General features: G+C 45.1%; 1 long non-coding RNA gene across 1 annotated transcript; it reads right to left on the bottom strand.

The window, feature by feature from the left end:
- Positions 1-2,213: 2,213 nt before the first annotated feature.
- LOC122425677 lies at positions 2,214-23,980 on the bottom strand. The gene is made up of 4 exons (XR_006264958.1): positions 23,833-23,980; positions 5,633-5,791; positions 5,185-5,346; positions 2,214-4,430 (listed from the first exon to the last, which is right to left on the bottom strand). It is a non-coding gene; the product is annotated as an uncharacterized LOC122425677 (long non-coding RNA).
- Between the last annotated feature and the right edge of the window lie 490 nt (positions 23,981-24,470).

Genomic DNA, 24,470 nt, shown 5'->3' with positions numbered 1-24,470 from the left:
CTTGGGGAAAACAGTAGGCCACAAAATCAGTGCTCTCTAAACCTTTCCAAGCCTTCATAATTTGTATCTGTGAAGTCTGACTTTCCTAGTCAGGTCAAATTCCCAAACAAAACAGCAACAGAAAGGAAAGAGGAGAAGCCCCACCTTGGCAGGAGAAACGTAAGTGTGAGGTGGGTCTCTGCCCACCTTGGGCACTGGGCCAGGCCTGGAACTAGGCAGTGTTGTCTGAAATCTGTCTGAAATCCAAAGGAGATGCATGCAGTAGGCTCCATCCCATAGAGCTAAAGTTCAGAGCCTCACTGAAAGGATTAAACTTACAGTGATCAGTGTGGGGAGTGTTTTTACTCAGGCCGTCTCAAGTGGGACCTGCTTTCCCGGGAGTGTTTCACTGTGTGTGCATGCAAGCCAAGTCGCTTCAGTCATGTCCGACTCTTTGTGACCCTGTGGACTGTAGCCCTCCAGGCTCCTCCATCCATGGGATTCTCCAGGCAAGAATACTAGGGTGGGTTGCCATTTTCTCCTCCAGGGGATTTTGCTGACCCAGCAATCAAACCTAAGTCGCGCACGTCTCCTGCATTGGCAAGCAGGTTCTTTACCACTAGCGCCACCTGGGAAGCCCTTCACTCAGCTCAGGCTTCATTAATTGAATCCCTCCCCACTGATGGGCTCCGCACAGTGCCATGGACTGGGGTTGGGCATGGAGGAAATACTCCACAAATATCAATACAATTGGACCCTTTCTTTTTAGCAGTTTAAGAGTAAATAGAAAGTTCTTTCTTTCTTTTTTTTTAATATGGCAGCTCTAAGAGGGTCTCCTAGAGCCTACACTCCAGAATTCATATATTACCAGCTCCATCACATACAGTTGATCAGGAAATAATCACAAAAAGAAACCTCTCTGCCAGTCCAGTGGTTAAGACTCTGTGCTTCCCCTGCAAAGGGCATGGGTTCCATTTGCATGGCACAGCAAAAAAAAAAAAAAAAAAAAAATCTGAAATAATTCCGCCTGCAGGATAAGAGGATAGGCAATGCTACATTGCAAAGTGGTGAGCACACTGGGCTGGAAAATTTAGTGGCCATTAAATAATTTACCATACATACAGACTCCAGTGTTCCTGTCTGGAGCCTCCCCATGGACAGAGGGCTACAGTCCATGGGGTCGCAGAGTCAGACAGGACTGAGCGATTGAGCGCAGTACTCACGTAGCGCCAGGTACAAGGACTAACCTATGGAGGGGAGGCGCTTCTCTGGGGACAGGATTCTTTCTCATCATTGTCCTCATTTTGATAATCTAAAGTCCTTTGCCCAGGCAACTGGTCAGCCTAACGCACCCTTGTTTGAGGAAGTGCTCTGGCCTGAGTCTGGACTGCAGGGATGCCAGCAGGCCCCAGCTCCCCGCCAGGGGCGGCGTTTTCTTCTCACACCACTGAGTTGAGTTCAAACACGACATCTCCTTAGGGCTTATTGGAATTGGTTGTCTCTGTCACAGACTCAGAGAAGGAAATTATGGTTGCTGGGGTAGGAGGAAGGATTCGGGGAAGGGATGATCAGGGAGTTTGGGATGGACACGTGCACACTGCTATATTTAAAATGGACACCCAGCAAGGACCTACTGTACATGGAACTCTGCTCAATGTTATGTGGCAGCCTGGATGGGAGGGGAGTTTGGGGGAGAGTGGATACCTGTATGTGCGTGGCTGAGTCCCTTTGCTGTCTACCTGAAATTATCCCAATATTGTTAATTGGCTATGCCCTAATAGAAAATAAAAAGTTTAAATTAAAAAAATTTAAAAAAAGAACTGATTGCCTCTGGGCATTACCCATTAAGCGTCTCATCTGTGATCAAAATTTCGGCTTAAAAAGGAACTCTTCAAATTGCACAGACCTGAAGTTTCTTCTTCAGCAGCCTTTCTCACCGGTTTTATGTTCTGCTAAGGAGAAGGGAGCTAGATTCCCTCCCTTTCATGAAATAAAAGTGTAGGATTTTCCCTATGGATCTCAGAGCAACAGAAGCAAAATTGTAGTGAGAACAAATATTTGAGGGTTCATCCAATAATTTTTTGAGCTGAAACTATTCTGAAAAAAGAGATTGCAGTCAACACAAATGGATTTTCTAGGGGAAAATAAAATGTTTGTTTTTCTCCTCCTTTATTTTAGCATTGGTGTTTTGACTGTAAATTACACTCATGCCACGTGGGACAGGACATGCTTTGATTCTGTCTAATGCAAGTCTTGTTGGGAACAAAAAATAAAGCTGGGTACCAAGAAGGTGTCAAGACCTCAATGGATAAGGAATGAATAAGTTCTTCCAGTGCAAATGCCATGTCTTATTCATCTTTATGCCTGCTGGGATGACAAGCCCAGTCACTTGTACACAGTAAATGATTGATAAAGGTTTACTGAGTTGAATTATTACAGACAGGTGAGTCTTGGGATTTGCTACACACGCTTAATCTTTCGAGATGATTGTCAAGGACAACCATGCATCTTTTGGGGGAATGCATATTCATTCTTATTTTTAACTGTATTCCCAAAGGTTTGCACGTGGTTATTTATTCAACATCACATGAAATCCAAGGACATAGTTCATTTGTCTTTTGCTTTATTTAAATTAGACTTAAGGAAAGCTTACTCAGCTTACTCTATTATTGATAAATTACTAACATACTCAGAAAAGAGACTGAGGCACTAGGGCAGGGAAGCACTAATTCAAACCAGGTAGTCTTCTAATATCTTAGTGGGTACCAAGTACTGTAAGCACTTAACATTGGCAATTCAGTTCAGTTCAGTTCAGTCCCTCAGTCATGTCCGACTCTTTACGACCCCATGAACTGCAGCATACCAGGCCTCCCTGTCCATCACCAACTCCTGGAGTCCACCCAAACCCATGTCCATCGAGTCAGTGATGCCATCCAACCATCTCATCCTCTGTCGTCCCCTTCTCCTCCTGCCCTCAATCTTTCCCAGCATCAGGGTCTTTTCAAATGAGTCAGCTCTAGTAAGTTTTATATACAGTTCTGTCCTGAAGTAATGAGCTGGCCAGATCACTGATGGATTTTTTTCTGTGACTCCTATAAGAATTAATTTTTCCCCATTAAAGTTATGACTAGCAAATAACACTGCTTCCTATAAAACTGGAAGCAGCCCTTGTGACGGTCACGCTTGAGTAAGTATGTAGCAATATGAAGTGGATGGTGCAGACTGGAAGCTAATGGTTGCTTCTCCACTCAAGATTTATTTCCATTGTGTTTAGGTGAGAAAATAGATGTGAAGATTTCTAAGACAAATCTGGTTTCTTAGAAATATGAGTAATTGCTCCCATTGGCGTGTCCCAGAAGTACACATTGGATGCTTGACAGATCGTGAGCTGACATTACATTTCCGGGATGGACTGCTGGTCTTTCTGTGAGCCTCAGAGGGAAAGGAGGCTTAGACACTGACACTAAAAAAAGCTGCAAAACTGCTGGCTGCTGAAATTCTTGCTTTTGCATGTAAATTTGAGGTCCTTCGATAACACGAAGGGGTCTGTGTATGTTAAAATTCCACAGTAGATATTTGCTGGCTGTTAGACATCCAGGTGAGGAAGGATGAAGGGATGAAAAAGACAAGTTCATGTATTTCTTTGGTTTGAGGCCTAGAAGATGCTGCAATTTGCACTGAAGATCATTCTTGGTGACTCTATCCCCGGCTTTGATGTTCTGTGTCAAATGCATGTACAGTTTTCAAAAATGAGACCCAAGTTGGCAGCTCTGTCTAGTTGGGTTTCTTTTTTCCAAGACTCCTTCCATTTGGAGGAAAAGGGGCAAAGTTGAGAGAAGCTTGCTGTGGAGGCACAGGGTTCCTGTGGAAGCGAGTGTTGGAGGGAGGAATGATCCTGAGATGATGAGGGCAAGGAGGAAGCGGGGGCGGGCTGCAGAGACGGGCGAGCGCGATCAGATGTGCGGTCAGGGCCAAGGCGAGGCCGGCCACTCAGGTTTCACTCCTCCCAGTGACTCTTGACCTTGGACGTGGCGAGAGGGGGCACTCTTTTACTTTTCTTGAGTATTTATTTATGTATTTGGCTGTGCTGGCACTTGGGACCTTCAGTCTTAATTGCAGCATTCGAGATCCACAGTTGTGGCGTGGGGACTCGTAGTTCAGCCGGTGGGATCGAGTTCCCTGACTGGGGGTTGGACCCGGGCCCCTGCACTGGGAGTTTGAAGTCTTATCCGCTGGACCACCAGGGAAGTTCCAAGAAGAGGACATTCTTTCTTAAGCTTTCCCTCTAGACATTTTGGGCGAATACAGATCTCCATCATATTCATCTCTGTACCTGGAATCTGTCCTTCGAATCTACCTGTGGAGAAGGCAGGTTGCTTGGATGAGTTGAATGTTCCAGGTCAACCTAGGTATTTCTGGCAGGGCAACAGGTGTATTTCATTTGTTCTTGACTAGATGAGAGAAGAAGGGGAAAAATCTAATTTAATGCAGATGCATATGCAAAAAGTTGTACTTGAAGCAGGAAGTGATTCCCAAGAACAGCAAAGCCCACTTAGACCTCTGTGCTAATTTTTTTTTTTTTCATTTTCTGGTTGCCTCCTTAGTGCAGTAAGCAGGGTGTCAGTCTCATAGCCTTTATGATTTTCTAACAATCCTGAAGGTTCTTTTAAAGAGGAGAAGGTCAATAGTTAACTAATGCAGGATGATCAGAGAAAGCGATTCTAATAATGGTAATATCTAACATTTAATCAGTGCTAATATGGGTCAGCACTAAGATATTAAGATATCTTAATATCTAAGATATTAAGTCTTGACTTCTCTACAGAAACCTATAAAGCTGGAAGGTACAAATAGAGACCAAAAAGGAAGGAAGCTGGCAGTTCTGTTTTCTGCTTCTTTTTGTTAAAAAAAGCTTTAATGACATTTTACTTTTTAATATTTATTATTATTACTCACCAGGCCAAGTTGCCTGTGGGATCTTAGTTCTCCATCGAGGGACTGAACCCAGGCCTCAGCAGTGAAAGCAGCAAGGCCTAACCCCTGGACCACCAGGGACTTCTCTGTCTTCTGCTGCTGCTGCTGCTGCTTTTTTTTTTTTAACTTGGAAATTTGGGAGAATCCTTTCCAAAAATCTGAAAATTCACAGTTCTCTTAGGAGAGGTCCTAGCATTCCTCTTCATGAACATTACAAAATGTAGCACTTACGACATTAATTGATGTGGTAAACCCGCCGAAGTTTCACTGATGTGCCAGGATGGTTCCCAGCAGGCCCTGAATTGCCGTCGGCCTCCGCTCTGGGCTCACAGTCACCCTGAAGGCAACGGCTCCGCCTTCCTGTCCCTGTTCTGCTCTCCTCACTCCACTGAGCTGAAACGACACTAATTTCTGATGAGATCCACCCAACCCTGGCCTGCTTCTCACTCCCGTGACTTCCTGTCCGAGCCTCAGTCGTCCTCCTGGTCTAGTCATCCACCAGAAACCTGAGAGCCTTGTTTGGAGTCTTTCTGCTCCCCACCCCTAACCAACTGCCAAGTCCTACTGCTGCTCCTCGTGTCTCACACTCCTTCTCATTTCCGTCTCCAGTCTGGTTTTCATCTGGACCCCAGGCGCCACTTCCTGCCCCGTTTCTCACCCTCGACTCTTCCCTGTTCACCTCTTGAACTGGTCCTCAGCAAACACTGCAGCTTCTCTCGAGAGCCCTAAGAGAGCTCTCGAGGGGAGTTGCCGGGCCCTTTGTCACGGCAGGATCCTGTAGGGTCTTCCCGGGACAGGCCTTCCCCACGTCCTCTGCTCCAGCTCCTCTCTGAAGTACCTAGATAAGAGTATTTGATGCACATTTCCTGAGTTATTTCACAGATGTGGAAACCCCCCACCCAGTGGAGGACATTAACTACTTGAGGACCCGGAGCGCACAGCCCCAGGACTCCTGGAGCCCAAGGATGGGTAGTGTGAATCCCGTGACACCACCCTGCTGCCTCGCCATCAGCCAATCAGAGGTTTGTACACGAGCTGATCACATGCCCTGTGACCTCCCTGCCCCAGGTGCTGTGTGCGTGTTAGTGGTGTCTGGCTCTTTGTGACTCTCTGTAGCCCACCAGGCTCCTCTGTCCATGCGACTAGCCCAGCAGGAATACTGAAGTGGGTTGCCGTGGCCTCCTCCAGGGGATCTTCCCGGCCCAGAGATTGACTTGCAATGGCAGGTGGATTCTTTATCACTGAGAGGCCCTCCTGGCCCCAACCTGCCCTTTGAAAATGCTTTGCCGAAGCCCTTGCAGGAGCTCGAAGCTTTTCAGCGCATGAGCCACCTCATGGACTTTCATGGTCTTGTGATAGACCTTTCTCTGCTCCACACTCTGACGCTTCAGTTTGTTTGGCCTCACAGTGCATCGGGCACATGAATTCATGTTAACAGGCAGCCACCTGTCTCCAGAGACCAGGGGCAGGATAGAGGCAGCAGTCTGCCAAGCATCAGAGAATAGGAAGGCTCAGGGGACAGAATGAAAGCCAAGGACAAAGCCTTTCCTCCTAAGTCTCTGCTTTCAGTTCAGTTCAGTCGCTCATCCGTGTCCGACTCTTTACAACCCCATGGACTGCAGCATACCAGGCTTCCCTGTCCATCACCAACTCCCGGAGTTTACTCAAACTCATGTCCATCGAGTTGGTGATGCCGTCCAACCATCTCATCCTCTGTCATCCCCTTCTCCTCCTGCCTTCAATCTTTCCCAGCATCAGGGTCGTTTCCAATGAGTCAACTCTTCTCATGAGGTGGCCAAAGTATTGGAGTTTCAGCTTCAGTCCTTCCAATGAACACCCAGGACTCATCTCCTTTAGGATGGACTGGTTGGATCTCCTTGCAGTCCAAGGGACTCTCAAGAGTCTTCTCCAACACCACAGTTCAAAAGCATCAATTCTTCGGCACTCAGCTTTCTTCACAGTCCAACTCTCACATCCATACATGACCACAGGAAAAATCATAGCCTTGACCAGACGGACCTTTGTTGGCAAAGTAAAGTCTCTGCTTTTTAATATGCTGTCTAGGTTGGTCATAACTTTCCTTCCAAGGAGTAAGCGTCTTTTAATTTCTTTAGGTCTATAGGAGAGGGCAATTTCTTTTTCCCTTCTACCTTTGAAATATATTTCTAGGCCCATGATGAAGCTGCCCCCGCCTGGGGTGCCACATCAACAGATGGAAACTTGGGCAGCTTTCGTGTCCCTGTAAATGTTCCGCTGGGCCACATACCCAGTATATTCAGTCAACCAATCCTCAGACAACTTCCCTGATGTCTCAGATGGCAAAGAATCTGCCTGCAATGCCAGAGACCGCAGTTCAATCCCAATCATAAATTGTCCTTTTGTGAAAGATATTCACATTTGTCTGGGCTTTCCTGGTGGCTCAGTGGCAAATAATCCACCTGCCAATGCAGGACACTGGGGTTCATTCCCTTGGTCGAGAATATCCCCTGGAGAAGGAAATGGCAACCCACTCCAGGAGTCTTGCCTGGGGAGCCCAATGGACAGAGGAGCCTGTTGGACTACAGTCCACGGGTCGCAAAAATGTCAGACAGGACTTAAGTAAACAACAACATTTGCATTTATTAGGGAATCTCCATTTGTAAGGGTGTCTTTCTACATCAAGAAGAGAAGGATGACTTAATCCCCAGCAGCTCGTCAAGGGAGAAAGCAAAGACTTTGATCTGCATAATAGCCATGACCTTGTTACTTTTTAGCATGCTACTCCTGGTTACCTCCCATTAACAAGTCTTTTTCCACCTCTCAACATCTTTCTTTGGTCATTTGCTAAGGATGGTATTTAAGTTTCTGGCCTGTGCCATTTCAGGGACACACTCAGATTTCCTGGGTATACAGGAGTGTTTGTTTTTCTTCTGTTAATTTTTTTTTTTTATTGCCATCTCAGCCAAGAACCTAAAAGGATAGAGGGAAAATTATTTTTCCTCCCTTGAAGTACTTTCTGCCACTTCGTTTTTTTTTTTTTTTTTTTCCTTTTAACTTTTGTAACTGAAGTACATACTTCAGTCCTTCAGTCTTTAAAACATTTTTTCTTCCCTCAGGAGTATAGCACCCGAAATAGCCCTCTGTGACATATGGACTATTTTGAGTTAAAGGCTGTTAAGAACCAGTGGATGCAAGGAAAGCTCTAAAACCAGGCATAAGTTAGTTATCTGTTTATAAAGGAAATGTACATTTATAAAGAAAATTTCCATTTCTAAAAGTATCTCTCTAGCTTGCACCAGGGGAGAAGGACTTTGAACATCTCTCCAATGGAGAAAGTACCTACGTAACTCTGTGTAGCACGTCCTATTAAATAAATACCCCTCATTTACTCTACTTTTCCTTCTCATCTTCCCATAACTGGCCTCCACCACCCAGAAGTCCCAAATCCCTTTTCCTTTGTTTCACCTAGAATAGTATATACACTTTAATCATCTGGCTGCCCTCTTTCTTTGTGAAATCCCATGGAAATGTATACCTGTAACCAAGCAGGATCCCAAGGGGTTTAGGGAGGTGGGGACAGGCCTTCCCCCACATTCTCTGCTCTAGCTCCTCTCTGAAGTACCTGGATAATAGTATCTGACGCACATTTCCTGAGTTGTTTTGTAGATGTGAAAGCCTCCCTCCCTCCCATCAGATAGAATTAACTACTTCTTGCTTTTGAACTGTGGTACTGGAGAAGACTCTTGAGAGTCCCTTGGACAGCAAGCAGATCCAACCAGTCCATCCTAAAGGAAATCAACCCTGAATATTCATTGGAAGGACTGATGCTGAAGTTGAAGCTCCAATACTTTGGCCACCTGACGCAAAGAGCTGACTCACTGGAAAAGACCCTGATGCTGGGGAAGATTGAGAACAGGAGAAGGGGGTGACAGAGGATGAGATGGTTGGAGGGCATCGCTAACTCAATGGACATGAGTTTGAGCAAGCTCCAGGAGATGGTGAAGGACAGAGGAGCCTGGTCTGCTGCAGTCTGTGAGGTCTCTAAGAGGTGGACAGCACTTGGGGACTAAACAACAATGCACAACAACTACTTGATGGCCCTGAACACACAGTCCCCAGGCTCTTGGAACCTAAGGACAGATGAAGTTAGCCCCTGTGACACCACCCAGCCACCTCATCATTAGCTAACCAGAGAACTGTGCACGATCTGATCACAGCCAGGAAGTATGCTGTGACTCCCCTGCCCACACCTGGCTTTTAAAAATGCTTTGCCAGAACACTTCAGGGGAGCTGGAGGCTCTTTAGGGCTTGATCTCACCCATCTCCTTGCCTGACCTTGCAGTAAACCTTTCTCTGCTCTAAACTCCAATGTTTCAGTTTGCTTGGCCTCACTGTGTATTGGGTACACGAACTTGGATTCACATACACATCATTAAATGTGTGTATGTGCATGTGTGTGTTTTAACCTCTTGTTAATCAATCTTTTATTTTACTATTTTATTGTTTTACTGTTATTTTATTGTTATTTGGTTATACTACATGGCTTGTGGGATCTTAGTTCCCAGAGTAGGGATTGAACTCACGCCCTCAGCAGTGAAAGTGTAAAAGTCCTAACCACTGAACCGCCAGGGAATTTCCAATTTGTCTTTTATCAATTTGGCCCCAACCAGAGAACCTAAGATGGGTAGAGAGAAAAAAAAGACTTTTCCTTTCCCTATAAAACCTCCAGAAGCAGTTTGGTTCTTCCCATCTCTCCCTTCCATCATGCACAGCAGACAACCGGCCAGTGAAGCAGGAGGTGGAAGCAGCTGTGATTCTCCAGTGAAAAAGTCGCTCAGCGTGAGAAGGGCACGTGACAAGGCAGGGCTCGGCACCCCAGGAGGCCTGGGCTCTCTCATCCAGACTTCCTGGGAAGTCAGGGGAAATAATAGGCAGTTCACATTTGCAGCCAACCAGCCTGGGTGGTACGTTTTGAAGGGAAGCACTCAGAAGTCCATCCTGGAGCCAGGCCGGTTTGATACACTTGAGATCTGGGGGGCCTGTCTGCCCTTTGGGGCAACCTCGGGAAGCTGAAGGAATCAAGTCAAGACCCTTTGCAGAGCTGCTGTGAAGAATCACAGCTCCTGTAACACACTCTCCAATGCTGATTTAAAAATTTGATTATATAACATTAAAAATGTCACAATTACCTCCCTTGGATAATGGCTTCAATTGGGGTGTGGCTTCCATTTCAGCCTGTGACAGAGTCAACAGCAAGGCTTTTGTCCCTGTTTTTAAAATAAAAATGAATATAATCTAAATGTGCCACCTACCTGTTAATCAGTCCAATGGATTTTTTTCCTTAGACATAAGCTGGATGTGTTCCTACTACTCATCTATGTATGTTCTTTGCTAAAGGAAATAAACGCAATATTGTCATTGCTTTGCTGTTGGTTTTTTTTTGGCCAGAATGTTTAGATTTAGATTTCTCACCCCAAGGGAAAGGGAGTGTGTGCACAGGAACATTTGGCAAACTTGTCTTGCATATTTCGATGGGTGTGCTTCTGAAAAAGGGAAAGTTTCCCGTGTTTTTTCTTGTGATGAATTGGGAAGGTTATGCTTCTGAGCCTGGGTGAAACCTCCACTTGTCAAGTGAAAACACAAAACAGGCAAACAGATAAACACAGTTTTTTAAAAAGTTAAAAATGAAACAATGGGAAGGCCAGAAGCCATCTAATTTCAGTAATATTTTCAATAAATTAATGGCTTGTGCATGTGGCAGCAGACACTTGGAAAAGACTGAGCTGACAGATGGGCACAAATAAAGCCATGGGAAAAGTGGGAAGGATGATAAATATTATCTGCAGGCCGTTTTTATCCCCCTTGTTAATTAACCATCCTGCTCTTCAGTAAGAGCTATGCTTATTTTCCTTTTTACTTTGAAGTTCTGTCATTTCATATTGTTTTCTTTCAAACCTTCTCATATTTCCCTCCTGTGTGTGTGTGTGTGTGTGTGTGTGCACACGCGTGTGCATTTCTATCCCAAATTAGCTTCGATTTCCAATCCTGTGTTCTTTTCCACTTTTCCTACAGTGAGGTTTTGCAGGGGAGAAACCAAGGACATTTCCTCTACCTCTTGGCAGCTTCCTAACAATTTTCTTGCTATTAACGTCCAACAACTTTCCAGCCCCAGGGAATACAAATTCTTTCCCTTTTCTAGAAACTGTTGTGTGCTGCCCTCACTACCCATCACTAAAAATACAACATGGCGTATTGGGCTCACTGTCTGCCTTTTTTTCCTCTTAGAAGAATTTAACAAATGGATTCGTTCTACCTTGTGTCTTTTAAGGGTTTATATTTTCTGATGTCCAGCTTGGCAGCCAGGCAGGGTCATTTAGTTGAAAGAACATGGGCTTTGGAAGCAGCCAGCCCTTGGTTTATCTTCTGGTTTTTTTTTTTCTTTCCTATTAAGTGGATGACCTTGGGTAAGTTTTTTAGTCCCTCTGAGCCAGTGTCTTCATTTCGATAATGATTCCTACCATCTGAGTTTGCTGATGGGTTTCAGGGAGATGTGACACATATATCATCCAGCACCTCTCCTTCTCTGATAGCAGAATGCTGGGGAGATATGGCAGTCAAGGGGACTTTAGGTCAACCATGACTTTCTCTTTTGCAGACTTAATGCCTTCTTCTTTTCCTGCCACAAAGAAAATACAGTAGCTGAATCAAATGAGACCTTTCTGCCTTTTGAAAAGCTTTAATTGGGCCCAACTCCTTAAACAGAATCCTCTGTGGACTTCCCTGGTAGTCCAGTGGTTGAGAATCCACCTGCCAATGCAGGGGACGCAGGTTTGACCCCTGGTCTGGGAAGGTTTCACGTGCTATGCAGTGGCGAAGCCCACACGCCACCACTACTGAGTCAAGGCATCCCAAGTGCTGAGCCTACATGCCCCTAGTGGTGACGAGCCCCTACTCTGCAACGAGAGAAAGCATGCACAGCAACAAAGACCCAGCACAGCCAAATAAGCAAACAGACACAAAGAGAATCTGCTTTGGCCAGATGTGGTCACATGGCTCAGCAGACATCTGGTATACCTCCTCCAGGGGCTTCCCAGGTGGCACAGTGATAAAGAACCCACCTGCCAGTGCAGGAAGTGTAAGAGATGTGGAGTTCATCTTCTGGAGGAGGAAATGGCAACCCACTGTAGTATTCTTGCCTGGAGAAGCCCAAGGACAGAAGAACTTGGTGGGCTGCAGTCCATGGCGTTGCAAAGAGTCTGACAAAACTGAGCGCACACATCCCTCCCCCGGCATCCTTGTTCTCCTCTTTCATTCTCAGTGTTCAGAGTCGTGGGGGAGGCGAGAGAGAGAGCAGGAGATGAGGCTGGAGTTCTCCTTCCTGTGCAGCAGCTCAGGAGCAGTGGAAGGTCAAAGAGTTATGATGAAACTCATTGAGGAGTTGTCTAATCTGAATAATTCAGATTTCTGCCAACCATCACATCCTCAGAGAAACCTTACCTGATCATAGGATTAAAAGTAACTTCCTCAGTCACTCTCTAGTTATCATTCTGCTTTACCATCATCAAAACACTCACTGCTATCTGAAATTACTTGCTAATTCATATGTTTACCCATCTATGTTTCTTGTTTGTTTCCTCCACTGAAATGTTAGCTCTGTGACAGCTGGAACCCTACTTATCTTACTTTCCGTTGTAGCCTGATTGCTTGGAGCAGTGTGCAACAAAATAAGGCCCCCAACAAATGTTTATTCCATAAACAGTTAGGCTACAGAGCTTGCTGAAATGTTGGAAATCATCCTGGCAATGATCAGTGAGCATATGCAGCAAAAGATCTGGTTTAGTCTGGGCTTTTGTAGTTGCTAAGTCATGTCCGACTCTTTTGTGACTCCATGGATTGTAGCCCACCAGTCTCCTCTGTCTATGGGATTTGCCAGGCAAGAACACTGGAGTGGGTTACCATTTCCTTTTCCAGGAGATCTTCCTGACCCAGTGATCAAACCCGTGTCTCCTGCATTGGCAGGCAGATTCTTCACCACTGAGCCTCCTGGAAGCCCAGGCTGGGCTTGGCTGATCTGACTGGTTTGTTTATAGGCCTGCAGGTGGAGTGGGTGTGGCAGGACAGTTGTTGTTAGATGCTAACTGCACCCTAGTTTAGCAGTCATATACCCAACTGTGACGTGACTCTTTACCTACCTGGCAGCAGGTAAACAAAGTTTTATTTCACGGAGCAGTGACTGACACGCATCTTCCTCCCTATGAAAACACGCCCTGAGCTTGTCTTCCAGAGCACGATCCTCTCTTTACAAACCTCGGTAACCTCTGCTGGTTTTCTTCATTTCTCCAAAAACTTGGGTCTCTCCTCGTCTTTATCAACATTCATTTCCAGGTTATTTATCTAGTCATATAACATCAAACACTTTCCTATTCCAAAAACACTCTCAATTTTATACATTCAGCCCAGACCTTTGAATTCTGACATGTGTTGTGCTGGCCAAAAAGTTTCAGTTATGTTTTTACCTTTCTTGAAATAATAAAGCATAATAAGCCAGAAACGTTGCTCTTTTCCTTCCGTCTTCAATATAAAAATGGTTACACAAAAATTCAACAATTTTAATAAGCTTTTTTTAACTGCACACTATGACAGCTGTCATAATAAAATCTAGCAAAATTGTTTTGAATGAATTTAAAGATAACTGAGTGCTGTCAGAGCCATCTTATGGAAAATACTGAAAACTTTTTGAAGATTTCAAATACTGAAAAAAACAATATATTTTTAAAATGTTTTGACTGCAATAGGTCTTTGTCGCTGCACGCGGGCTCTCTAGCTGTGGCACATGGGCTTCTCGCTGGGGAGTCTTCTCCTGCTGCAGCGCCTGGGCTCTCGCGCATGCGGGCTGTGGCAGCTGTGGTGTGCAGGCTTAGTTGCCCCACAGCATGTGGGATCCTCCTGGACCAGGGATCGAACCCACGTCCCCTGCACTGGTAGGCAGATTCTTAATCACTGGACCACCAGGAAAAATTCCCCAATATTTCCAGACGTCCTGGAATGTGAAGTCAAGTGGGCCTTAGGAAGGATCACTACAAACAAAGCTAGTGGAGGTGATGGAATTCCAGTTGAGCTATTTCAAATCCTAAAAGATGATGCTATGAAAGTGCTGCATTCAATATGCCAGCAAATTTGGAAAACTCAGCAGTGGCCACAGGACTGGAAAAGGTCAGTTTTCATTCCAATCCCAGAGAAAGGCAATGCAAAAGAATGCTCAAACTACTGCACAATTGTACTCATCTCACACGCTAGTAAAGCAATGCTCAAAATTCTCCAAGCCAGGCTTCAACAATAAGTGAACTGTGAACTTCCAGATGTTCAAGCTGGATTTAAAAAAGGCAGAAGAACCAGAGTTCAAATTGCCAACATCCATTGGATCACTGAAAAATCAAGAGAGTTCCAGAAAAACATCTACTTCTGCTTCATTGACTACACCAAAGCCTTTGTGTGGATCACAACAAACTGTAGAAAATTCTTAAAGAGATGGGAATACCAGACCACCTGACCTCCCTCCTGAGAAATCTGTATGCAGGTCAAGAAGCAACAGTTAGAACCAGACATGGAACAACAGAGTGGTTCCAAACTGGGAAAGAAGTACCTCAAGGCTGTATACTGTCACCCTGCTTGTTTAACTTATATGCAGAGTATATCAAGTGAAATGCTGGGCTGGATAAAGCACAAGCTGGAATCAAGACTGCTTGGAGAAATATCAATAAATTCAGATACGCAGATGACACCACCCTTATGGCAAAAAGTGAGAGGAACTGAAGAGCCTCTTGATGAAAGTGAAAAAGCTGGCTTAAAACTCAGCATTCAGAAAACTAAGATCATAGCATCCAGTCCCATCACTTCATGGCAAATAGATGGGAAAACAATGGAAACAGTGAGAGACTTTATTTTCTTGGGCTCCAAAATCACTGCAGATGGTGACTGCAGCCATGAAATTAAAAGATGCTTGCTCCTTAGAAGAAAAGTTATGACCAAATTAGACGGCATATTAAAAAGCAGAGACATTATTTTGCCAGCAAAGGTCTGCTAGTGAAAGCTATGGTTTTTCCAGTAGTCATGTATGGATATGAGAGTTGGACTATAAAGAAAGCTGAGTGCTGAAAATTGATGCTTTTGAACTGTGGTGTTGGAGAAGACTCTTGGGAGTCCCTTGGACTGCAAAGAGATCCAACCAGTCCATCCTAAAGGAAATCAGTCCTGAATATTCATTGGAAGGACTGATGCTGAAGCTGAAACTCCAATATTTTCACCAGCTGACACGAAAAACTGACTCATTGGAAAAGACCCTGATGCTGGGAAAGATTGAAGGCAGGAGAATGGGAAGACAGAGAAGGAGACGGTTGGATGGCATCACCGACTCGATGGACATGGGTTTGAGCAAGCTCCGGGAGTTGGTGATGGACAGAGAGGCCTGGTGTGCTGCAGTCCATGGGGTTGCAAAGAGTCAGACACAACTGACCGACTGAACTAAACTGAACTGAATATTTCCAAATATCCATCTGATATTTCCATATGGATCCTGGGGTTGATTGCATTAATATCCACACCCTTTTCCATGTGACTTTACATTTTCTCTCACTTAAGAGGCAAGGTCTACTCTTCCTTCTACCCCTGCTGAGTCTGGGCTTAGCCATGTCACTTGCTTTGCCAGATGAATGAGGCCAAATTCTTTGTGTGTAAGCTCCAAGCCTACTGTTCAAGAGTGGGCATGTATTTCCGCTTTTGTCTCGTGCTTTGCCCCTGTCATGAGAAGTACAAGGTCAGGTTAGTCCTCTGGTCCCAAGAAGAGGATGAGAGACTTAGAGCAGAGCTTCCCAGCCAAGAGGTCTCAGCCAAGCCGACAAGAGCAGATCCCCAGCTTACCTGTAGACTTGTAACTTGCAGACAGGTAATGACTGAACCTAGCTGACATTAGATGAGTGCAGCCTAAAACAACTAACCTTCCTCAACCCCTAGCACTATAATAAGCAACTATAGCTTTAATCATTGAGTTTTTTTCTAATTGATTTTAGATATAATTTGTGTAGTAAAACTGCTTCTGTTTAAAGGGTATAATTCAATGAATCTTGACTGTATATACACTGGTGTTTTAAAATGTACATTCCTTGGGACTCTCCCGATGGTCCAGTGATTAAGAATCCACCTTGCAATGCAGGGGACTCAGGTTCGATCCCTGGTTGGCCAACTAAGATTCCACACGCTGCGGAGCAACAAAGCCTGTGTGCGGCAACTAACACCCAATAAAGCCAAAAGGAAAAAAAAGGGAAGAAAAAAGTGAATTTCCCGAGGAAGAATGCTGTAAACCTGTTTGCCGCTTTATAAGGCGGTTTGCCACCTCAGCTGGTAAACAGAAACATCATCCTGGTTTTGCGGGAGCCTCTAAACCCTGCTGTTTTCTACATGCAACGCAATTCCTGCAAGTGAGTCTTTTTTTTCTATTATGCTATTATTTTAGCATTCACTGTTATTATCATGTAAACTATTTTTACGACCTATAACAATGTCGTTCAAGTATTCATAAAATAACGATGTAACTGCTCATCCTGAAAATGCAGCCCCAAATCAATAGCTTCTGAAGGGAAGTTATATGTGATAAGACACCAAGAAGAAGAACAAACAGCCACAGTGAAGCATGGTGCAGTTAATACGGGAGACAGCCTCTGTGAAATATTAGACACAACGCCGGGAACAGGAAAAGCGGCTTTAAAGCAAAAATATGTTACAGCTTGTAAATGTGCTCTGAGAATGCATCTGTCTTATTTTATACTTATTCCCTTGAGAAAATCATCCTTGAATTATGCAAGTTCAAATTATACAAGGTCTTGTGAGATGTAGCTTTTGTATGAAATAAGACCTCCCCACATTTTACAACCAGCAATAATCCAACTTAAAAAAAAAAGTGCTGCTGGCACTTAAATAAACAAGTTCCAGGTTGTCTTATTAATAGGAAAACTGCAGTTTTAGATTATATAATCCATCAGTTTGAGTTGCTTTAAAGTGTTTAGTAAAGCCCCATGTGCAAATAGGTGTAAAGGAAATGTTTTTGGTGATAAGAATCGGGTAGTTAATATTTCCAAAGCATTTTGGTCAGACATGTGAAGAGCTAAATTAATTTCCTTGACATGTTTAGTAGAATGCATAGTTATTAATCTAATTCAGCTTCCTATTAATGCAAAACTCACTGGAATGTTACAGTGTAATGGTCAGCTGTCGAGATGATTTATGCCATTTATTATTTTTAAAAGGAGGGATGTTTTGCATTTTTTTATTTCCATGTGATAACCTCGGCAGAATGAAATCTCATTTCTAGTTTCCACAGTGCAATAAAAACAAGTTTGGCTTTTCAAGTTCAGCCGTGTGATTTGTGTGTGTGGTTTCGATTTGTGACGTGACAGCCAATGACCAGCTGATTTAATGTTAAGAACCTCCACTACGCGGGAATGGCTGAAGTGATGTTTCCTGAGATCAATAATATTGCTTGGTTTTACCAAGGAAATAAATCATTTTGCCACAAGGTTACCAAAAGGTGAGGGTTGTTTTTTTTCATCAATGACACAAAACAGAGTGGCCTTTGGAAAGACTATGAGATCTTAGTCTATCAATCAAATCCAACTTTAGTTAAATCTAATTTAATGGACTACTGCCTAATAGAATATTTAAAAGAAAGTCATAGTTGAAGCACACTGAGTTTTTCTTTTACCACAAATGGCTAATCCACTGAATGGAAGGCAATATTTCACCAGAACTGGCCTGTAGATTCTCCTGACCAATGAATTTCTGATGCTTTTGCTCAATTCTTCCCCTTTAAGTGTAGAAAATGAAAACTTTGGGCTATTAACAGAGACCAGGTTGATTTTTTTTCCCCTGACTGGCAGCTTGTAGGATCTGAGTTTCCCCACTAGGGTTCGAACCTGTGCCCCCTGCAGTGGAATCACAGAGTATTAACCACTGGACTTCCAGGGATGCCCCCAAGCTGATCTTTAGTTAGATTTTTGATGTTTAAAAATAGAGATCATCAAGAAACCTCTTCCCTTTCCCTATACTCTTCCACACAACCATATCCTTTTATGAAAAATTGTGGTAAAACAAAAGAATAACTTGCCACTTGAGCCATCTTAAAATGTACAAGTCAGTGGCATTACCTATGCTCTCAGCGTTGTGTAGCCAGATTTCAGCTGTCAGCCCCTCCAGAGACCCTCACAGTGGCTGAGAGCTGCCTTGCCCTGGGCAGTGGGCAGAACTCCAAGATGCCCCTCTTCCCTGGGGCGGGTAGAACCTGAGGATATGATGGGCTGTCTCTCCCTTGATTATCCTACCGGGGTCCGCTATAGGGCAGATGGTGACAGCTGCTGTAGCTGTCTGGAGGGGAATCGAAGTCACAGGGGGAAGTCGAAGAGACACGACTTGGGTGGTGGGGAAAAAAAACAAATGAATCCACACTGTGAACTGAACGTGGGGGCCGCATGGCAAGTAAACAGGAGGGGCCTCCAGGAACAGAACTCAGTCCTTGGCTGACAGCCAGCGAGTAACCAGAGATCGCACTCATGCACTGGAAGGGATGACTGCGGCCATTAACTCGATTGAGCTTGGAGGACCCCAAGCCCCGATGAGAACTGCAGCCTTGCCGAACACCCTGGTATCAGCTTGCTGTGCTCAGCTGCTAAGTTGTGACTCTTTTGCGACCCCTTGGGCCATGGCCTGCTTGGCTTCTCTGTCCATGGAATTTTCCAGGCAAGAATTCAGGAGTGGGTTGCCATTGCCTACTCCAGGGGATCTTCCCAACCCAGGGATCGAACCTTTGCCCACTGCATTGGCAGGCAGATTCTTTACCACTAGCACTGCCTGGGAAGCCCCTTGATATTAGCTTGGTGAGACCCTAAGCAGAGGATCCAGTCGGGCTGTTCCTGGACTCTTGACTTATGGAAACTGTGAGGGGATAAATTTGTGGTGTTTTAAGCTGACAAGTTTGTGGTAATTTGTTACTCATCCAAGAAAACCCAAGATCATGCCTTTTATCTGGGTGGCCAATAGCTAATGACCAACCTGATTTATGAGGAATTATAAGGCCTGGCTATCTTGGCCCAAGTTAGAATAACTCAAATGAGATAATTAGCTCCAGAGGTCCCCGTAAGATTGCCTGGGGCTCTGATCGGGCTGGTGTCGGGCTTCTGACACCCAATTCCAAGGTATGTGTAGAATTCCTCACATCCATGAAGCAATGCTCTGATACTAGTTGGGCATCCTACAACTTGACTCACTTCTGACATTGAGGACTTGCAGATAGCATCAGATCACAGATTAAGTGTTCAGTCCTACAAGACTCAGTTCAGTTCAGTTCAGTCGCTCAGTTGTATCTGACTTTTTGCAACTTCGTGGACTGCAGCATGCCAGGCCTCCCTGTTCATCACCAACTCCCAGAGCTTACTCAAATTCATGTTTGAGTTGGTAATGCCATCCAATCATCTCATCCTCTGTTTTCCCCTTCTCTTCCTGCCTTCAATCTTTCCCAGCATCAGGGTCTTTTCCAAGGAATCAGTTCTTCACATCAGATGGCCAAAGTATTAGAGCTTCAGCATCAGTCCTTCCAATGAATATTCAAGACTAAAATCCTAAAGGATTTCCTTTAGGACTGACTGGTTGGATCTCCTTGCAGTCTAAAGGACTCTCAAGAGTCTTCTCCAACACCACAGTTCAAAAGCATCAATTCTTCGGCACTCAGCTTTCTTTATGGTCCAACTTTCACATCCATACATGACTACTGGAAAAACCATAGCTTTGACTAGACAGACCTTTGTTGGCAAAGTAATGTCTCAAGATTGTTTTCCTTTAAACACTCTATCTCAGAACTTTCCTGGTAGTCCAGTGTTTAAGAATCTGCCTGCTGATGCAAGGGACACAAGTTTGATGCCTGGTCCAGGAAATAAGATCCCAGATGCCATGGAGCAACTAAGTGAAGCCTGTGTGCCTGGAGCCTGTGCTCCCCCACAAGAGAAGCCACCGCAACCAGCAGCCCGTGGACCACAGCTAGAGAGCAGCTCCCCACTCACTGCAGCTAGAGAAGGCCCACGGGTAGCAACGAAGAACCAGTGAAGCCAAACCCACCCCACCCAAACCAGCATTCTGTCTCCAAACACAGTCTACTTCTGAGGGGCTAGGTCTTCAACATACGAATTTTGGGTGGACATCATTCAGCCAATAACACCAGGATGTAGATTTTTAGATTGTTACAATCATGCAAATGCAACTCATGTTTTTCATCAATGAATCTGATGTATACTTCACAATAAGTTCTATCCTCAACTCGCATTTATCAACTCACCCCAAAGGCATGGCATGGGCTGAGCAGAGCATCGGGCTTATAGGGGACAGTCAGGAGGAAGGCATCAGGGGCAGTCCGATGGGTGGGCAATGTTGGGAAAAGACCAGTCACCAAATCCTCCATGAGCCTTGGTGTAAGCTAATAACCCAGGTGAGCAGTGGAGCTTCTGGTATGCTCTCCATCTGCCTTTTCTTCCTGCATGCATTCTTCACAGCCTCTTCCTTTCTACTGGCAGTAGAAATGTTCATCATAGTCTCCAGACACTAATGGAACACATTATTTTGGAAAATGAAAAAAACTCTGAAAAGCATTTATAGATGTGCATGATTTTGTAAAGTTATAGGTTCAAGGAAAACCCAGCCAAAAAGCCTAACTATTTTATTATAGTAATAAATCAAATTTTATACAAAAGTACAGCAAATGGTTAGGCCTTAGTTTTTGCTGTGTCCCTGGAAACTATGCTATAAAGCAGATTATTGCAAAAGGCAAGGTCAAGCTTAAATGCTTTGGAGGTTACATTCTTCTTTCAAAGAATTATGGACCAGACCAAGAATATGTAATACATGTAAAACCACAACATCTATAAACCTTTATAATCATATAAATAGTAAAATTATGCTTGAAGTCATAAAATAGACATAAATGCATTGTGGATATTGGTTGTTAGATAGGCATTAATGTATTATAGAATATACCTATGTTATATTAAAAATATAGCTTCACTTTGTCATAAATTGCATTCGTTTCTAATTTCTAGCCATAAGAAGTATATGAATGCTTGCGTACTAAGTCACTTTGGTTGTGTCCAACTCTGCGACTCTATGGACTGTAGCCCACCAGGCTCCTCTGTCCATGGGATTCTCCAAGCAAGAACACTGGAGTGGGTTGCCATGCCCTTCTTCAAGGGATCCTCCCAATGGGATCGAACCTGAATCTCTTGCCTCTCCTGCATTGGCAAGCAGGCTCTTTACCACTAGTGCCACCTGAGAAGCCCCCCAGGGAGGCCCCACTAAATATATAATTAACATTAAATTTGTGTGACTCAGAATTTTGAGATGTATTTTGGATAGCTTACTTCTCAAAATCTTTCAATAATACTCTCTAGGGCAGGTAGAAATGTCATTCTTTTTGTTTTTGTTTGTTTCTTTCTATAGAAATATCTCCTTACAGTTAACCAAGAAGGGATTAATCTCAGGGTTACTCTATTTATCTTGGCTGCGCTGGGTTTGTGTGAAGTGTGCGGGCTTCCCGCTGCGGTGACTTCCTTTGGTTCGGAGCGAGGGATGTAGGCAAGTAGGTGCAGCCGTTGCAGCTAACAGGCTCAGCTGCCCTGCGGCAGGTGGGAACTTCTCGGACCAGGGATGGAACCTGCGTCTCCCGCACTGGCAGGAGGATTCTTAACCCCTGGGCCACCAGGGAAGCCCGCAGGGTTGTTCTTAAAGTTGGCGTTGTTCTTTTCTTTGCAGCGTCCTTATGTATTTCAAGACAGACTGTACGTACTGTGTGGATTGTGAGGAGCTGTCCGCTGAGTCTGTGTTTCTTGTTCTTTGCTGCCTCTCTGACTTCCAACATCGGCTGTCACCCAGCTGTCATTTTTCGGCTGCCCCAAACCATACCCACTTCTCACCCCTGGGGTCTCCTCCCGCGTCGTGTGTGGCGGGGTGGGGGACGGGGCTCAAGGAGAGGCAAGCAGGGTCCTTTTCTTTCCAAGACCCTGAGCTTGGGGGACCCTCTCTCTGTCCCTGGACCGTCAGCTTGAGGGCCAGGACTTAGGCTCCGCCAGGCTGACCCTCTGAGCCTGGGAATGAGTCTCTGGGTGACAGGAAGGTGCCGGCAGCCAGAAACAACGCCCTCGGGGCTCGGAGCCCATGACACCTTGGCCTGGGCCTCGGCAGGGTTCCTGCCTATTGTCAGAACCTCAAGCTTCAGTTATTCGGTGAAGTCCGCTTGCTACCTGCCCTCCTTCCAACAATCCTGCGGTCACTCTGAGCTAACTGCTGTGGCTTGAGCTATCCTAGCGTGAGGAGTGTCGGCGAGCGAAGCCGGGCACAGGGAGTGGCAAGCGTCTGCGTTAGGAGGTGGCAGGCGAACGAGGCTGAACGCCGCTTTTTACACACGGCTGCCATTCTTGCAGGGGTGACCCTGGGCACCTCTCGTGGGAGCATCCCATGTTCTGCCTTGTCGGGGGCCTGAGGGCCCATGGTTCCCAGTGGAGAGCTCCTTCGGGATTCTTGTTCTCTCCATTTCCTGCTCACTCAGTGGGTATTAGGTCATGACTTTATAGGAACATCAGCTGATTCAGCATGGCTATTGGTACCAACCAGACACATTCAGATCCCGCCTCCTGATAAAAACATTTTGGCCTGGATATTTGGATCCAGTCCACATATCCAGAGCTGTTGTCTTCCTTTCTTTTGCAGAGCTTCTCTTCCTGAACCTTTTTCTTTCTCTCTGGCATCTGGTCTCAGCAGGAGAACTCTGAGAGCAAAACACCAGTGCAAATCTTCACAAGAAAGGAGAGAGGTGTCCATGTCTTTCCTCCCAGGAGGCCCTGTGCTGCTTGAGCTAAGAGAAGAGGTGGTACCAGCTTGAAATTGAAGTCACTAAGGGCCACTCCAGATAGAGAACACAGAGGTCGGCTCTGATGCTTCAGGTTCAAAACTGACCAGTAACCCGACAGTTTCTTTGTGAAAATGAAACCAAGCCAGTACAGGACCTTCCATGCGAGCATGAATTGAGCCTTGGCCCCACTCTGCCTAACAGCCGCATGTGTGTGGCCTCAGCTGGGAGGAGGCAGGTCCTGCTTTTCCTTGTCCGACATCTGGTGCAGAGTACCTGCTTATCTGCATCTCTTGTGGCATAAATGGAGGCTTCCTTCTGTGGTCTACAAGCAGGAAATGAATCCCCCCTAGTTATCAGCCCTGAGAAGGTTTTAGCACAATGAAGTCTAACCAAGGGGTTCACCGTAATGCTTTGAATTCAGTGACCCTTCCATCTATTTCTTAGATTGTTTCAGATTTGGGGCTTTGGCTCTATCATATCTGCAAAATCGATCTGACTCAGAATTGTATAAAACATAATACATTTATTAATTCATTATGTGGCCTTCCTTAGTGCAACTGTCTGCAAATGGCATTCTCTTTCTGGGTATTTCCCAGGTAGCTAAATTCAGGTCGGAACACCACTGGGTGAATATTTAATTAGACTCGAAAGGGACTTGTGTGTCCCTAAGGGATATTTCTAACAAGCTATGGAAGCTTAACAGAAATACATTTTCTCTCTCTCTCTCTAGGGAGAAAGAATATTTCTGTTCAGTGATTGTCTGAGAGAAAATAGCACAGCAGCTGAAGCCTGATTTAAGGGCTTGCAGCTTTCCTGTTGTATGTGTTTAATTTTTTCAAGGCCCTGCCTTCCCCTGAATTCAGAAAGCCCATACTGCTCACAGAAGTATGAGATAACGTTATTTTGACTTTGGTATGAATTCAAATCTGAGCATTCTCTAAGGCGCTCTGCACTTTGAAGCTCACCTCGATATGGAGTCTGGTGTCCCGCGTCTTTGAGAAGGAAGCCAAGGATCTGTGAGCGGGAGGGGCAGTGTTTTTCCGTCAGGCTCTCCCCATCCCACGCGAGCAGATTCCGACCCCGTCTCTAAATAAGACTGTTTGTGCTCTAAGGATCCAGGGCTGCCTGTGTGGAGTTACATAACGGTTGGGTGTGTTTCTGGAAGAAACACCGGCATTGTTCCTCAGCTGTGTTTTTCTAAACTCCGCGAGGACCTTTCCTCATCTTGCCTCTTGAGTCTTCCACTTCCTTAGTACATTTCCGTGCCAGGGCGCCTTCCTCTCTCTGCCTAGAAAATGCTTCTCCCGGGCCCCCACGCGGCTCCTGACTTCCTTCAATTCTCTGCTCAAAGAGCATCTCCTCTCAGAGAACCTCCCTCACCACCCACCCAACATGGCGGCCGCATGGCGCCAGCGCCCCGGCGGGCCGCACTGTACTCGGCGTTTATCACCTCCTGCCAAGCACGGTACCCTTAGCGATTTATTATTATTTTTTTTTAATTTGTACCCTTTGACCATTAGGCTATTTCCCTTACCTTCCAGACACTGGCAACCATCATTCTACTCTCTGGCTCTCCGAATGTGACTTATTTATGTGCTTTTTA

This window comes from Cervus canadensis, chromosome 23 (genome assembly GCF_019320065.1).
Source record: "Cervus canadensis isolate Bull #8, Minnesota chromosome 23, ASM1932006v1, whole genome shotgun sequence".
Classification (NCBI taxonomy): Eukaryota; Metazoa; Chordata; class Mammalia; order Artiodactyla; family Cervidae; genus Cervus; species Cervus canadensis.
The sequence above is the reverse complement of the archived record's forward strand: the minus strand, read 5'-3'. Positions and strand labels throughout refer to the sequence as shown.